We start from the raw sequence: 16,412 nt of genomic DNA on the forward strand, positions 1-16,412 counted from the left end.
TTTTAACTGTACTGCCTCACAACGCGGTTGAAACGAGCCGATGTACGCGAATATCCGTTTCAGTAAAAATATTGCCACAAGTGCGGTCGATAGGTTGGAAAAAATCAGATTTATGCAGTGGAGATGCACTAAAATAGAGCTGCTGTTTGGTTTTTAAGGGGGAAACTGGAAAGCTTTAAGCCAGGTGGTTTGGCAGCACGAGCTCTCAGCTCTTCATGTGCAAGCGCTTGAAATATTCTGCAGCAAAGTCGTGTACCACACAGGCCACAAGAGTATCCGTAAAGGCTTCCAAGAACCCATCTCAATGCAACATGGTGGAATAAATAAGAGCCCATCCGCATAGAATATTAAAGGGACGTATCTTTGCAACCGAATGGGGTTGGTAGAGGGCTTTCCTGTAATCTCAAACACAGCGCTTACTGCGATATCTTTTCTCGCTGTCATGACTCGGAGTTCCCATGCGTTGAGCACCATAAGAAATAAGATAAAAACGTTTAAGTGCTGAGTGCATACCTAAGAGTAAGAGTATTAAGAGAGTTGATTAAAATGAAATTTGTATTCCAATTTCATTTATTTTACTCACGCCTATGCCGTTGCGTATGCTTTGATGCTTAGTTTTCGACCCATATACTCATCCATAAGTTAGGGCAATGATCGTAATTATTATAATAATTATTAAAATGATGATAAAGCCTAGGGAATAATGACTCATCTTTGCAGTTGTTATAAAAAAATTGAGTTTTCATTGAAACTCTTTTTAATTATTCTAAGAGTCTAATTTCCCGTAACTTTTTTATTATATTTCTTTATCTGCGATAAATATTTCTCTTATGTGTGATTGACCTTATGTTAAATTGTTACTGGAATAGTTTTTATTCATTTGGCTTATGAAAGGCAATTATGAATCGAATATAGTATACAGTGACCTAAATACTATGAAATTTAAGTCATGAAAATAGTTGAAAAGTAAATCTAGCACATTTTTTTATATTTTCCAGGTCAAATGTACAAAAAATGAAATTACTGTCATATATGTTGTACGATAATTTACCAAAATATTAAAGACTCTGCGTTTTAGGGATTAAGTAAGAGGCAATACTTTTATTTTTACTTTTGTGGCTGAATATAAATATATGCCAACATTTTCTATCTGTCGGCCAACATTTAGGCAAAAATAATTGCATAGAAATTGTTATTGGCATTTATGCTTAAATTAGATCTTAGCCGCTTGGCAATAGATAGTTATTACTAAAAAAGACTGGAGGACCAAATATTTCTCGTGTGCTTAAGCGAATTTTCCGGGTAAAATATTGCTCCAGTAGCATATTGTGTCTGTCTTACCAATGGTACATAGTCAGAATTGGTGTTGACGCAGGAGAAGAAAATAAATATGATACACGGATGAGCGGAAAGGAGAGTGAAAGGTTGAAAAATAAATGTGAGGGAATGGGGGATGAAGAATTCATAGGCCGGGAGGGTGCATCGAGTGGAAGACAGGCGGCGAGAGAGAAAAAGAGGAGAGGAGGGGACCAGTGGACTGAAGTGATCTGCAAGGGGTGGAGGATGGGAAATGGTTGTGAGGACGACGAACATGATACTTTTCCTAAAAGCGGAAAAAATCCATGCATTTGTGGATGAAATCATAACCTACGAGAGGAGGAGGAGGAAGTAATTGGTGCGTTTTCTGCATCACAAACGGGTTTTATGGAAACCATATAAACCAAACGGCCAGCCGATCATATCATGCTCCTGAAACAAAAATCTTCAGTTTCAATTCTCTCTCTTGTTCTACTAGTTGAGAACCAACCGAATTTTGGTATGCCTGAATGTGATTAAAATATTTATTGCAAAGAATTTGAGGTATTTCTTTAATTTTATTATGGAGACCTTAGAAATAGAAAAACTCAGAGTTATTTGATAAGATTTACGCTCCTTTGATTCCTCATTGGTAGGGACATGATTTGATGTCCTTAAGAAAATTGAAATCAATGCATTTTTCATCAGATCTTTTTACATTTTCCCCTTAATTTTAGTCCATGATCATTCAGATTCAAACCACAGTTGGATAGCTAGCCTTGATTAATCAGATATTAGAGGTAAATAATCCAAGTGAAGTTGATGAGCTAAATTAATCAGCATGCGACTGTTTAGAATCCGGAAGATTAAAAATCTTAGTGCCTAGTTTGTTCCGACGTGTTCATTAAGGAATAATACCCTGGTGTATTTTAATATTACCAGCTTCACATAATATCTGACGGTTTGATGGTTGGCTTACTTGCCATAGCGACTTGAGTGGTAGGCAGTTGCTTAACCAATTACAAACCATAAATTTTGGCATGGTACCACTGTAAGGTTTTTCAATTACATGTTACTTAAGGTGTCTTGATTTGCGTGTTAAGAAGTGCAATTTTCAACTGCTGTGCATGAAGACAAGGTTGACATAGTGCAATACGAAAACTTAAGATGCGTCAGAGATGAGGAGTTTGGTATTAAAATTTGTTTTTATATGTTCACTGTGATTTGAAACTTTAATTCCATTAAATTCAATAACGAAAATGGAGAAGTATCAAAATTGTAAAAAAATTAATTTTTAAGTAATTCCATCGCTCACTTGCATACCGATATTAGTGTTTAGTGGTCCTCGGCATTAGAATGCTGATTCCTACGCAGCGTTCTTGGTATTGGCTCTGTTTTCTCGACGATTTCGTAAATATGGGGCAGAAACAAATGCTACTAGAAGCGAAGAAATTAATGAGATTAAATTTGGAGCTGGATGAAGAAAAAATTTAGGTTGAGGCCTTTTAGGTAGAAAATTAGGTAGAAAAAACAACATTTAGTCGTATATTTATTCTTGTGGATAACGTTTTTTGAGTGCATGAAGTGTTAAATACGAATTGCACGTGGTAGAAGATAATTTGTGGAGGTTTCGTTGGAATTTCAACCTAATTTATGTAGTTAACAGCAGTAAACTGAATTAAAACGCCTCTAGTTAGTCGATGAAATAAATAAATACGCAAAATACATGTGTACAGTTGCGGAGTTCCTAGTTTGCAATTTTTTTATTGGATCGATTGATAAACTGGTAAAATAAGGGCGTTAATTCCTATCTTGCCACTGAAATGAAGTTTTAGATGAGAGAATCACGAGGAGAAGAATATATAAAAAATTCACAGTCGGAAAATTTGAGTTAACATTCCTGCTCTACGTAGCGCATTACTATCGAAACTAGCAGTCTTCCCTGGAAATGGAATCATTCTAAAACTGGTGCTGTTATTTTTACTGTTGAGTATTATAAACTAGTTTAAACAATCATACTTTTTGTGAAAAATTTTTAAAATGTTTAATTTGACAGCTTCGCTAAAGATCAGTCAAAAACATATATAATCCTTAAGGTGTCGAAATGTCTCGTTTGGTTGTGTGGTTAAAGCGATCTTAAGAGGTAGTCCCAGCGTTAGACTTTGGCCTGTAATTCGTTACATGAACTTATATGACGTTGGAAGTCTGGTTGTAATAATATAAATGAGATTTGAAGTGAGATACACTTACTATTAAGTCTGTCAAGACGAAGGCGTAGAATACTAAGCAAACTCTGACTGATTTCTATCATTTATACAATATAATGGCATGAAACGAGAATATGTTAATGACAGATGACTCTTTGAGTAACGTGGTTGAGTATTTATTTGCCTAGTCGAGTGCTGGGATGCTGACCCTAGGGTCGCAGGTTCAAATTCGGGCCAACGACCTTTTCCTCAAACAAAAACTCGAAATATAAGGCCCCTGAATACGCGTTATTCACTTGGCCGCGGCTTAGATTGAGGAAAGCTCTACCATCACCTATCTATAAAAAATGTCAATTTAAATCTCTTGGTGAGAGAGGCTCGTGTGTTGAATGAGGAAGACGACCTCCATGAGAAGGCTATGCTGAGGTCGAGTTCAGACGCTGGCGGTTATGTAAAGCGTTCTCTCTTATTTAAGAGAGGCGGGCGTGACGTAACTTTATTTGCTTGTGTGCCTGTGTAGTAGAGCTGAAGGATGCAGAGAGTTTGATGGAAATTGAAAGCCTTCGCCTCAGTTCTCCCTCTCTTCAAGAACTTCTCCCTTTTCCCTTTGTTATTTTATATCTCCCGGCGTCTCCCTCCACCACGACGGCGAATCATACTTTTTCCCCCAAACCCCCGTGGTGGTGGAAGTTGATCACGGCCGTTGGAACGAGAGGTTTCGATGGTTCTGAGAATGGGAGTTTGAGGAGCAAAGCAAGTGGGGGCGAGTTTGTTGAGCCAATGGCCTCGTGAAGTAATGCCGGGAGATGATGTAGGGGAAGAAAGAGAGGGAATTCAAGTGGTAATCGGGAAGAGGAGGTGAAGGTGAGAAAGTATTAAGAGGACGTATCACTCCCGCTCGACGGTGCTCTTTTGTCTTTTTTGGTGACTCATTTAAACTAAACACTATCGTTATCCTTGTGTAGGTTAGACACTTCGTCACTTCCACAATTTATTTAAGAATCACTACCGGTTTCGGCTGTTAAGCCATTATCAAGTACATAAATAACCGTGTGCTTGCTTGGCGTAACAACGGAAACCGGTTGTAATTTTTTAATAAATTGTAAAAGTAATGAAGTGTTTTTCATTGCTAATATGGAGCCCTTCCACTACGTATAAGCTTCAAGTTTCGATTTAACCTTGTGTAGGCTTTCGCAGAGGGGGGAAGATTCAGCACGGGATATGCTCCGCATGTGTTTATCTTCGTGTACGACAGTTTCACCGGCATTGCAGAATACTCAAACCAACTCTGGAAAAAATAAGAAAAAGGAAAACGCCAGGGAAGATGGACCAATGAGAAGTCTCCGGTCCCCTGTTTTGACCGATACCCTTTAGGCCTGACTCTGACGGAATTTTATAAAGACGGTCGAAACCATCTCTCTACATCAATCTGATGAAGCCAGCTGCAATGCTTGCGACACTGTCGCCTAAAAAAGGTGGAAACGTGCGATGCATACCCCGTAAACCGCTCTGCTGAATCTATGCTATCGTCTTGAGGTTTTCAGGGTGTGGGGAGTTGACCGTTTTTAAATTTGGCTGTACCTTAAATATAAAAAAGTACGCTTCACAGCATTAAGTTGTAAGCGATTAATCCGTTACTGAAAAATACTGGTCAAGTGAGAAGTAATTGTCCTATTAAGGCTAGATACCAGAGGCACAATAAAGCACGCACAAGAGGCATGTGAATTGATATCCCATGAGCATCATTACTATTTTCATTTCCCCGTACGTAACCCACTCATTCATTGGCATTCGTATTTAATTTTAATGAGTATGGAGGTAAAAGTTTCGTATTTCTCTAATTGACGGATGCAAAGCTTTCTAGTTGGAACCAGTGGTGGATACATCTGGGGGCCGCAGTGGGCGCGCGCCCCCCCTTGCGAGGCCACCTTCAATGCCGAACATTGCAGAACTGCAATTGCAACTTTTTATCATAAGATGGCATTGTCTTGTATATATGCATAATCAACTTAAATAATAATTTCTTAAACTTTGCATGTGACTTGATTATTTTCTTTACGATAAAAGTGTAGGTAGCTCGGAATATCTTTTCGCCCCCCCCCCCCCCTTGAGTGTTTTCTGTATCCGCTACTGGTTGGAAAAAGTCTAGAGCGCTATTTTTTGAAAGACTTCCGTATAAAGAAAGAATTCCGCAACAATTTCCTTCTTTCGCATGATTGAAAACAAAAAAAATATCCGAACACTCCCTATCCAGAGAAAGAATGCATAATTTGTGGTTCATTTAGAGGTTAAACAATTATAATTTACCAATGTAGCGCTAAAAATGGATTCAATTCGTCTTACTAAACACAAATAGAATCTGAAGAGAAAAGCTTAATCATAATATCACGCATTGTTCTCCATTTAGCGTCCATTAATCCTACATTTTTCAGACCGAGCCAGAAGTCCCTCTTCTTTCGTTGGTTTTTCCTTTTTTCGGAAGGATGAAGCTTCTTGCTTGATTCCGTTTTGATAGGCTCGTCCATTATCAACGAATAGACACGTGAAGTGCGCGTGAAAAAATCCTGGCAAAAAGTTAAGCTACTTCTCACCTTGACGCCTAGGAGAAGACTGATCGTTGTGGCTATTTGCTGTCTGTGAGAAAAGTAGCTCAAATAAGGGAATCGGTAAAGGGGTGTTTATGGGAGGTCTTCTTTGGAAAATGTTTGCATTTAATATTTCTTTCAATCAGCCAAGGGTATATCCGTTAGACTATTCCTTTTTCATCTAAGGATAGGTACTCCATGATTACCAGTTTTACCAAATTTTTTATTTCGAATTCTTCATTTTCCAACCTATTATTCCGCTGAATATTCTTAAAATCATGTTTATTGAAACTTTGTTACTGGCTTTCATTATTGTAAAGCATTGCTTGTAAAAATAATTTAACGACAGTTTTTAACATAAGTGGTGATTGATAATCTGAGCGAAAAATCCTTTTTTATTATGAGCTTTCTTTTTTAATGATTCATATTTTTAAATCCTCTCATTTTTATTTCCTTTAATGTCATCTTTCTTCAAAGAATATACTCAAATCATTTCTTTACCCGCCTAGTTATCACGATAAATGAGGCATCGGATCCTGCTTCGGAGAGATTTCATGACAATTTCCGCTCCTCCTAAATTAAGCTCCCTCTTCTTTGCATAGGAGTTAAGTCTTCCTCTTCGCCTCATTACTTCTTTCTCAGAAGATCTCATCAAGGTTTCGTCACCTCTTCTTAAATTTCCGGTTCTCGCGTTTTTCAATATTTAACTGCGTCCTTATTCAGTAGTCACAGTGGTAAGCTGGTAAACAGTTTAAAGCTTAAGTTACCGGTCCTTAATGTGATGAAATTTATTTCCTCAGGTATGTAGGTTAATGATGATGCTAATTATACCTAGTATTATAAAGCTGATTTCTGTCTTGATTATTGGCTTCGTTGGAGAAATACAAATACGGAAGAATAAATGATTTTAATTCGGGAAATGAAATAATTTAAATGATTTTTTTACCAATTATTATTTACCAATACAGTAGTTTGAATAAGTGATCGATTTCAGGGTTTTAAGTAAATGATACAAATAAATTCTGAGACAGAAAGTTCGTTATATTAAAAAACAAATATTTCGTGTAGTAAATATAATTGAATAGGAACTTTAGCAACCTGAAAATAACATAGAAATGAAGGTGTGGGCAGGAAACAATTTATGCTAAAAATTATCTTATACATTGATGGGAAACAGTCGGTTTTACACCCGCAAGTAATCTCTTTACATTTATTTGTCTTATTATTTTTCGAGGAGGTACCAAGCTATCTACACCGTAGAGCCACTGAAGATTTTTATTTAATGGAAAACGATGTAAATTAGTAGTGTGAGCTGAGATCATGCAGGGAATTCTATCATGGAGTTGCGGATAGCGAATAACTCTCTGAGATGTTACGTCATATTTATAAAAGGGAAAATATATACTCATTAAATAATTGGTATTTGAAAATGAGCGGACAAAGGGGCTTGAGATTTCTTCGCTAGGATGAAGATGAAGTAAAATGGGGTCGGTGAAATATCACTTATTTTTAGCTGTCGCGGTAATGTTAATCTAAACGGCTGTTTTATAATGAAGAATACTGGACTAGTACTGCCAGGCACTGGATATCAGGTACTAAATTACAGAAAAACTTTAAAATAGCTACCAATGCCAAAATTATTGGCAATAGACAATAAAAATACAAACCCATTCAAATACTATCTAATAGTCAGACACCGAAAAACTGGGTTCTTGATTTATGAGTGACTTGATTCATTCGAGAGTTGAGATTGAGTTTGATTCATATGAGTGAGTGTCCGATGCGACTAGTGGTGTTTTATACACACGTATCTGAGAAAAAATTGAATTTTCTATACATTTCGTGTGAATCTGTTGACGGAAAAAAGCAAAGAAGCTTAAGATTCTCAATGAAAAACTGGATTTTCAACGCAATGCGGGGATTAATGCATTAAAGTAGGATTTTTTCGGAGGAAAGAACATGCCTATCCTCTTATTGTGTTCTTAAATCGTTAATTATCGCTTTCAGAAAAGGGAAACAAAGATAAAACGCAATTTAAAGTTTTAATTATTATACTGTACTTATGGGTTTAATTAAAAGTGTAAGGATTTCACACACCACATTTATTAGACACCAAAGCATGTAAAAACACTCTATTTTTTCATACAGTAATTAATTGCATTCAAATAAGGAAACATCAATGATATATGTATTTAATGTTGAATTACGTTGGATGCATCTTAAATATGTTCCTTTCATCTGCTCATCAAACTGCAGTATCACGTTGTAAGTGCGTTCTCTCATTGTATTTCTCTTTAAAGGTTAAAATTACGGCCTTGAATTCAATAGAGTGGGCATGGAAATTAATGTGCTAATCCTCGTGACAAAATATTTTCCGAATATCTGACGAAATCCCTTTCGAAGTATTTTTAGGTAAAGTGGGGCATAAAATACAATCGCATCGGATTATGTTTTTTTCCCCTCCGAATTATTAAAGCGTAAGCGTTAGCGAAGTAATTTTGTCGCATTTAATTTCAGATGAGTGCCTCTCTGGAGGAAAATGTTTAGCTTTGTTAGAGAGAACACTTCAAGGGGGGAGAAATTTAAATGAACAGTGGCTGAGAAATTGGCTTCATTTAAAACGGGAGGTAGCTTAAAGAGGAACGGGTCAGGGGAAGGAGAGCTCCCTGTGGACGTAGTTTCGTTCTCACTTTGTTCGTATGCTGCTGCTGCGTGGGTGAGAGACTAGGGTTGTGAACGTACGAATGGAAATTCCTTCAAAAACGGAAACAGAAAACCCGAATATTGTGCCGTAGAAATCCAAGACCGCTGCATTTTCGTATGTTAATTCATTTTAATGGATTGCTCATTGCGTGGTTAAAAAATTCTCAGTGCTTTTACTCTTAAAATACCGTCACACTTTTAGTTACAGCTTCTTGTTTATGCAACGGTAATACCTTTATTGGGTATGGAGTAACTGAAAGAGTGATTAATGGAGCCCTGTCAGCGATAGGCCAATGAGATGGTAAAGCTTTGCATATAGCAAGTGGCTTTGTACGCAGTCATTTGCACAGGTACAAAGTTATATGCATCAAGGATGACATTTGCCATGAGAAAAATCTCGGCTAATACAAATGATTTATTCATGGCGATATTCATCCTTATTATGGTTTATATAACAATTAGATGGCATTTTTGTTTTTTAATAAACGTACCTGTTTTGAATTTACCTTTTCTAAATCACTTTATGGAGCCAAATACGGAAAACTTCATGTTATTGCCATTCGGACAGTAAATATAAAAGATAATGCCTCGTTTGTGTGATGCCTTGTTAGAGGTTACACTTCAAGGGATGAAGGAGAAATTTTAATGATCAGAGGCTGCAAATGAGCTGTTTAGAGGCTTAATTCTGTCCCCAAAAGTTCCCATCTAATACGAAATTGTTCAAGGCTGGTCATGTTTTGGCTGTTACCAATTTTTAACAATACGGTTTTGCGAATTTTAAGGCGATTAACTCTGATTTAAAGAAAAAAATCGATTCCTTTCTCGCATAACACACTTAACATTGTGTTAATCGATGCATTTGTAATGTATTTTTTTCATCCCCCTCCCATAGAAACAAGAAGATTGTGGGGCTCCGAGAGAATCCATTACCATCCGAATGGCCGCGAGAGGAAAGCCCGCCAGTCTGCTGTTAACGAAATACGGGGAGGAAATCACGGCTTAACGTCAAATGAGGCGACGAGTTCCTCCATTCAGGCGTTTAACGAAAATCACTCGAGTAGGAGTTGGATTACCTCTGAAAAATTTACTTTTATCCCGGTAAATAAGCATTTGTATCTTTCATCCAATAATCGGGAATAATGACAGATGGGCTTGCATTCAGTGAATCGCTGTTCTCAAAAGGAAACTTGAAGAGGTTTTTCTATGTTTATCGATCTTGTCATATCTATCTCCGGAAAAAATTTCATGATTAGACCCAAACTTTGCGTTTGTATCTTATCTGTAGTTACGCAGCAGCTCTTTTTTTAGCATAATTAAGCACATAGATCTTTACACGTTTGGTGGGAGCCCACATGCGCCGCATATGACAATCATAGATATATGTAAGAACGTATATGTATTTTTAGAGAAAAATAATACTTATCCTGGTGTATGCTGGAAGAAGCTCGTCCCTTTTCTAACGGCTTTGCCGTGCCTTGCACGTTAATAGGTTGATGTAAGTGAGATTTGTGAACTGATATACCGATACCCTTCAGGGGAATTCAGATTTCAGAGTCATTCCGCAGTTCCTTATACTTGTTTTTCCATTATTCCCTGCTTAAGGAACATCTTTCTCGCCCTCAAAATGTAATTACATATCACATTAACATGATGTATATCCAAAATGGTAATAGTAAGTGTGATCGTGATTCTCTTGATTTTATAATTTCAATATTGAATCAGTCATAGTCTTAGCAGTGATTGACAACAACTCATCCCACATATGAACCAATGGGATTCTCGCTAATTATCAGATCCATTAGCATTAGAAATTAATCCAGTTCTATCCTAATCGCACCGATTCGCGCTCACTCTATCGGGAGGAGGAGACATCGCGGGCGGAGGATGGAAAGTGAGATTCCCCACCTTCCCAGCCTCCTCTCGTTGCGCGCACGTCTCCACGGGGGATAAACCGATTGACTGGGAAGCGTTGCGCTCGCATTGCCGCACAATAGAAGCCTTAGCGGAGGCGGCGAAAGGCGTGGGTTACCTGTTTATGTAGCGGATTAAACGAAAACGGCTGGAGAGGAGGAGGAGGTTGTTTTAGTCTCGCGGGGAATACGTGAAGAGTTAAAGGGTTATGAGGAAGTAAAAGATATAGAGAGTGAGGAAGGGGGAAAAAGGGAATTCCACCTTTCTACACGAAAGGTATCCACTGGCCTTGTTAATGGCGGCGCGGCGGGATGCATTGCTCAGCTCCAAGTTCGAAGGCCGCAGTTTCAAATTTTTCTTGTTAGAAAGACCGTGAATCCATTACAACCCAATATTGCTTCTAAGTCACATCAAACATGTATACATTTTTTTGCTCTATTTAGGAAGTGTCTAAACTATTAATTATTTTTTGCTGTACATTTTAATGAAGACTAGCTGCCACGGTGATTATGATTGAGTGCAAAATTTTCAAGTTACTACCAAAATGAAAAATGTTGATATTTGATTTCTCCCAGGTGCAGCCCTGGGTTAGAGAGGGCTAAATGGCGCTTTAAAGGAATACCTCGCCGGGCTCGGTGGCGAAAGGGTAAAGTCCTTGCCTGCTGCAGAAGAGGTCGCGGATTCGAGTCCCGCCTGGGTAGATTGCCCCCATCCAGGACATGGATGCTTGTGTGTGTTTAATTGTTAGGTTAAAAAGTCCGTTGAAAGAGGCCAATGGGTGCTGTTAACGAGTTACAGATACTGCGTTCTAACTATACTATTATATATGTTTTTTTGTCGTTTTATTGTTTGTGTTGTATTATTTTATTCATTTATTCGGTTTTTAACGACAATCGAATGCGCATCACATTGAGTTCGGTGTTCTTATTTAGCTCATTTAATTTAATTAAGCTTTAAGAAACCTCGTAAGAACTCTTACATGCTAAATAAATAAATAAATAGATAAATTAATAAATAAACGTGGAATAATTTCCCTTATTTCGAGGTATTTATTACTTAGGTAACGAAGATGACCTCGAGGGAGCGCTAATGAACGGCAGTAATTGATGAATAAACTCATCTACTCGCTTTTTTGGAAGTCGTTACAACTTTTGAACCGTCATCCTCTTAGGTGAACGGCGATTTACGCTCCCGCATTACTTGCGACTGCATTTCCTCTTCAATATCTTGTATAATTTCTGTAAGTATATATCTGCAGCATTATAAACGGCATTTTCCCGCCGTTTTCAACTCGTCTGGTCCCAAAAGCAGATCTCCGTCGGCGCGGCGCGCTATTCACCCTCATCGTCGCGACAGTTTGAGCATGCCAACTATAGCCATCTTGCGGAGAAATAGCACGTGATCCGCACCAAATTCCCTTTTCGTAAAAGTTTTGAAGGTCAAGTATAAAGGCCGTTTTACACGGGGCACGGAAATGCGCAGGTTAGAGCTGCATTAATTTCTAAAATGGCGTGGAATTGCGCGAATGCATGAACGAAATTAGAACAGGGGCTATTTTGCCGTCTCGCATCCACGCATTCTTTCATGTGTTCTAGCAATTCATCGCTTTACACGACGCAATTTTGATTGCGCCTTCGCACGTACGTCAGATTGCGCAATTCCGTGTACCGTGTAAAACGGCCTTAAGGCACCTAGGAGAAAGAGCTCTCCACGGACTTCGCCATAGGCATGTGGATTACGTACATACTGAGTAGGATAGCGAGTTTCTTTCCCTAAACCACCTCGCACTTGGAGGATTTTTGTTTTGGATCACTCGAAGTATTCGTTGGAGAATAGGATCATTTACATCTTGCCCCAGAGAGGAAAACATTAGATATAGACGCTCTCCCTAATATGATGTTATATTTCCATTATCTCCTCAAAATTAGGTAGTCTGTCTATCGGGGTGCCATGGTGGCTGGCTATCATGAGGGTTCGGATTCTAAACTCCGGTGCCTACGCAGACACCAGATTTCATCCTGGGTAGATCCGTGCGTGAGTAGATCAGCCGTGTGGAAGGCTCTTCGAGTATAGATAGAGTATAGATGGGGTATAGACAGCACTCCGTCATATATGGTGCTATGCTTTCGTTTTAAAAGAAGGCTAATTTCGTATCCAGGTTTCACCCTACCCTTCTTTCACAGCCCCTCACGGAGTACGCAACCTTAGCGTTTGATAAAATCTCCAAATACCATGCCATCCCTGCTTGCTGTACTTGCAGTCATGTCCGCTGTGAGTGAAGTGCAGGTAAAGGTGCTTTGAGCTTTTAGGAATTCAAAATTTTCCTATGTAGATAAATTAATTAATTTAGTATTAGCTACTGCTTATCACCTGCCTTATCTATGCTGCATAATTTTTTGTGCTTTCCAACCCGCCGCAAGACCCTCTTGGTCAACTCTGAACACTTAGGCTGTGAAGTTCATTTTAAACGCCGGAATACTGAGAGGTAGAACATTATCATTTCTGCTAATTGACTTTCGTAAAATTAGTTTCGATCAATTCTCATGGATTTATTTCCAAAAATATCTGACTTTCGGTGTTCCTCCTCCGAAACCTATGATTGGTGTGACGAAAAACAAAGACCTGTAGGAGGGTGTTACTATGAATCCATATCCCGAAACCGTTAGCCACCAATTTTTACGTGAGCGAGAAGAGATATGATGCATCATTGGCGGGCCGTCGGCAGGGAAGAGCCATCCTGGCGATATCCGCGTCGGTGCGGAAGGGCCAATGTGTGAGCGCTGAGATGCGTGAGGGATGTGAGCATGTATGTATAATGCGTGTAGGTCTGTGAGCACGAGGAAGGGATGAGGATGCGGGAGTGAGGAAAACCGTGTCGGAAGCGAAGGGAAGCGAGAGTGAACGTGTGGGTGAATGGAAGATGAGGTCTAGGAATTCGGGAGTGGCGGCTTTGTTGAGGTGAAGTTAAAGAAAGGCGGAGTTAGATAGGAGTGTGCCAAATGTACTATTGCAGATATTCGAGCACTGATGTGGCATTTTAGCATGCAAACAAGTACTATAGTACCCAAACAGGAACTAGAATGCAGATATACATGTATGTACTAGATTACCCACCAAAGTACTTGAGATATGTACTTGAGTACTGAGACAGTTAATCAAGTAACCAAGCCACTACTGTGGCTATCGAGGACTCAGGTGATGCATTAGTCATGAAAATCGAGTGCTAACAGGGGAATTAGTGTATCTGCCCAGGGTAATTTGTTTAATCGCTTTGGAATTCAACTGCTCTTCTCAATGATCGAATACTTCGTCGAATGTTTGGGTGATATTTTGAGAGAATGAAGTACAAAGAAAAGTTGCCACATAATCAATGAGTAGTTGATTCCAACCGTCTCAACGCTCACATCAAAGATAGATACTTGCATACCAAACTCCCTTTTGTATTAGTTTTGAATGTACCTACTCACAATGCGATCATAACGGTAATTCCAATGAATAAAATAAGAGAAATCACTAGTAATTTGTTCTCATAGCATGCCAGCTTTGAGATTCCACAAATTTGAACCAGGAACATGCAAAAATGCATGCATGGATCATCTCTGCATTATCTCCGGGCTCTCATCGTGTAAGTTGGCTTTTGTTGACAACAATTTTTGTGACATTGCGGTCATTGTCTTCAGGTAAGGTCGATGAACGCCTCAAAAATATTCGAACCAGCATGCATCATCTAAATTTTAGATTTTGTGTAATCAGAGAAATTCAAATAAAGTTTTTCTAGTCCACATGTTTATAATTTCTTTTATTGCTTATTGTAGGTGTCAAGTTTTAAAGTCGGAAGTGCATTTACATGCGAAGTAAGATTTGACCAATCCAGTATTATTTAGTGAGAATTCAGCTAATTAATGTATTTATAGCGATATTGTCCTAATTCTGTTCGGCATACACTACTTACTGAGTTGAATGCAGATATAAGTACGCCGGAAAGGACAAATTTCTCAAATATTGCACGTACCTGACCAGGAGTAGTTCGGGTGCTTTACTTAGAAGTTTTTGGATGCTTTTGAACCATTTTCATTTCTTTGTGCCATGCAATACTATCCTGCGTTGGAAGGTTGGATACTGCGGTAAGGGCTATTTACATTTGTGGAGGAGAGGGTGAAGACTGAGCGAAGCAAGAGGTTGAGGCAATGGAGAGGCAGACCCAAGAGAGGGGAGCTCGGATGAGTGAAAGGAAAAATTGAATTTACGGAAATTAATATCGAGGGAAGGGAGTGGCCGTTGTTGTGGGAACGAGGCCGCCGGAGGAAGTAAGCAGGATAAACAGTCGAGGAGAGCGTGAGGAGACCGAAAGAAAATAATGGCCTGTGTAGACGGCTTGGACTACGGTAAGTGTTATTTGCCGTTTTAGGAAATCGGAGGGAAACGTAAATTCGCACTTTTTCCCTGTCAAAGTTGTACATTTATGAGTTTGGATTAATAGGTAAAACGTATATCAGAGAACAGAATTAGTTCTCTTCGTAAAATTTTCGTAAATGTTTTTGTGGAAAAACAAGTCGTGTGAACTAATAGGTGGTAGCGTCGTTTTTGCATCGATTTTAATTGACGAAAGGGAAATAAATGAATGTAAAAATTATTATGGACATTGGTGGATGAAATAAAACGAGATTTTTACTCTTTTTTTATAAATAAATGAGAATTTGGATTTTTAATGGATTTGTTTCTTTGATATAAAATGACGAGTTAATCATCTGTATTTTGTTATCTTATATTCAGAGAAATTCAAATCTAGTATGGAAAAATGCCAATGTAAAAACGTTTTTCCTGTGCACATGTTTATAATTTTTTCTAATTGCATCTCATCTAATTTTAAAGAAGGAAGTACGTTTGCATAAAAATTAATATTTAACCAATCCACTATTATTTAGTGAGAATTCAACTCAATTATCTATTTATAAAGATCGTGCCCTAATTCTGTGCGGCATGCACTGCTCATTTAGTTGAATGCAAACATGGAATAACACCGCGAAGGACTAGTGGAAGTCTCAAATTGACTCCATGACTTGATGTGGATGTTAGGAGACGCTTCCTAACACAGAGTTTGAGTGTTTACTTTCGAAAAGGGAGCTGGCGTATTGCTCCGCGAGATTACTTGAATCATTTTGTTAGTTACAGGAGCATATAAGCTACTGAGATCAAAATTTAGCGTCCATGTTACTGCGGTCCTTGATGCATTTATTTATTTTATTTATATTTTATTCATAAACCACCGAATACAGCTCATATTGGCCATTTTACATCGGGGTATTTGACAAATTCAACAAGTAAACGTACACAAACAACCATGCCTTTTTCAGGGGAAACTTATCCAGGCGGGACTCGAACCCGCGACCTCTTGTTTGGCAGGCGAGGACGTTACCCCGCTACCACCGAGACCGGCAGTAGTAATAATGTAGTAGAAATACCTTCCTCAAATATTTTGATTTTCTAAATACCATTCCATTGTTGGAGGATTTGAAATGACAATTTTTGAATTTAAATATCTTACTAAAAATATTTAATTTTCTCAGCGCATACTGATTCCTAGGGTTATAATTTCTTTAGTTTTTATTATTTCAGCCGTTCTTTTCTTCACATCTTCATGTTTTTTTATCTCCGAAGTTTCTTAGTTTTTCTCAATTATGTTTCTGGAATTTATTTGATTTGATTCCAT

General features: G+C 38.3%; 1 protein-coding gene and 1 long non-coding RNA gene across 2 annotated transcripts in view; one reads left to right on the forward strand and one right to left on the reverse strand.

The window, feature by feature from the left end:
• Positions 1–11,472, forward strand: part of LOC124157725 — a 143,749-nt gene extending 132,277 nt beyond the window's left edge. The window contains exon 3 of the long non-coding RNA XR_006864647.1: positions 11,278–11,472. This is a non-coding gene — a long non-coding RNA (uncharacterized LOC124157725). The remainder of the gene's footprint in view (positions 1–11,277) is intronic.
• LOC124157724 overlaps positions 1–16,412 on the reverse strand; it is a 472,047-nt gene that overhangs the window by 137,904 nt on the left and 317,731 nt on the right. The window lies entirely within an intron of this gene.

Source organism: Ischnura elegans, chromosome 4, assembly GCF_921293095.1.
Source record: "Ischnura elegans chromosome 4, ioIscEleg1.1, whole genome shotgun sequence".
In the NCBI taxonomy this organism is placed as follows: domain Eukaryota; kingdom Metazoa; phylum Arthropoda; class Insecta; order Odonata; family Coenagrionidae; genus Ischnura; species Ischnura elegans.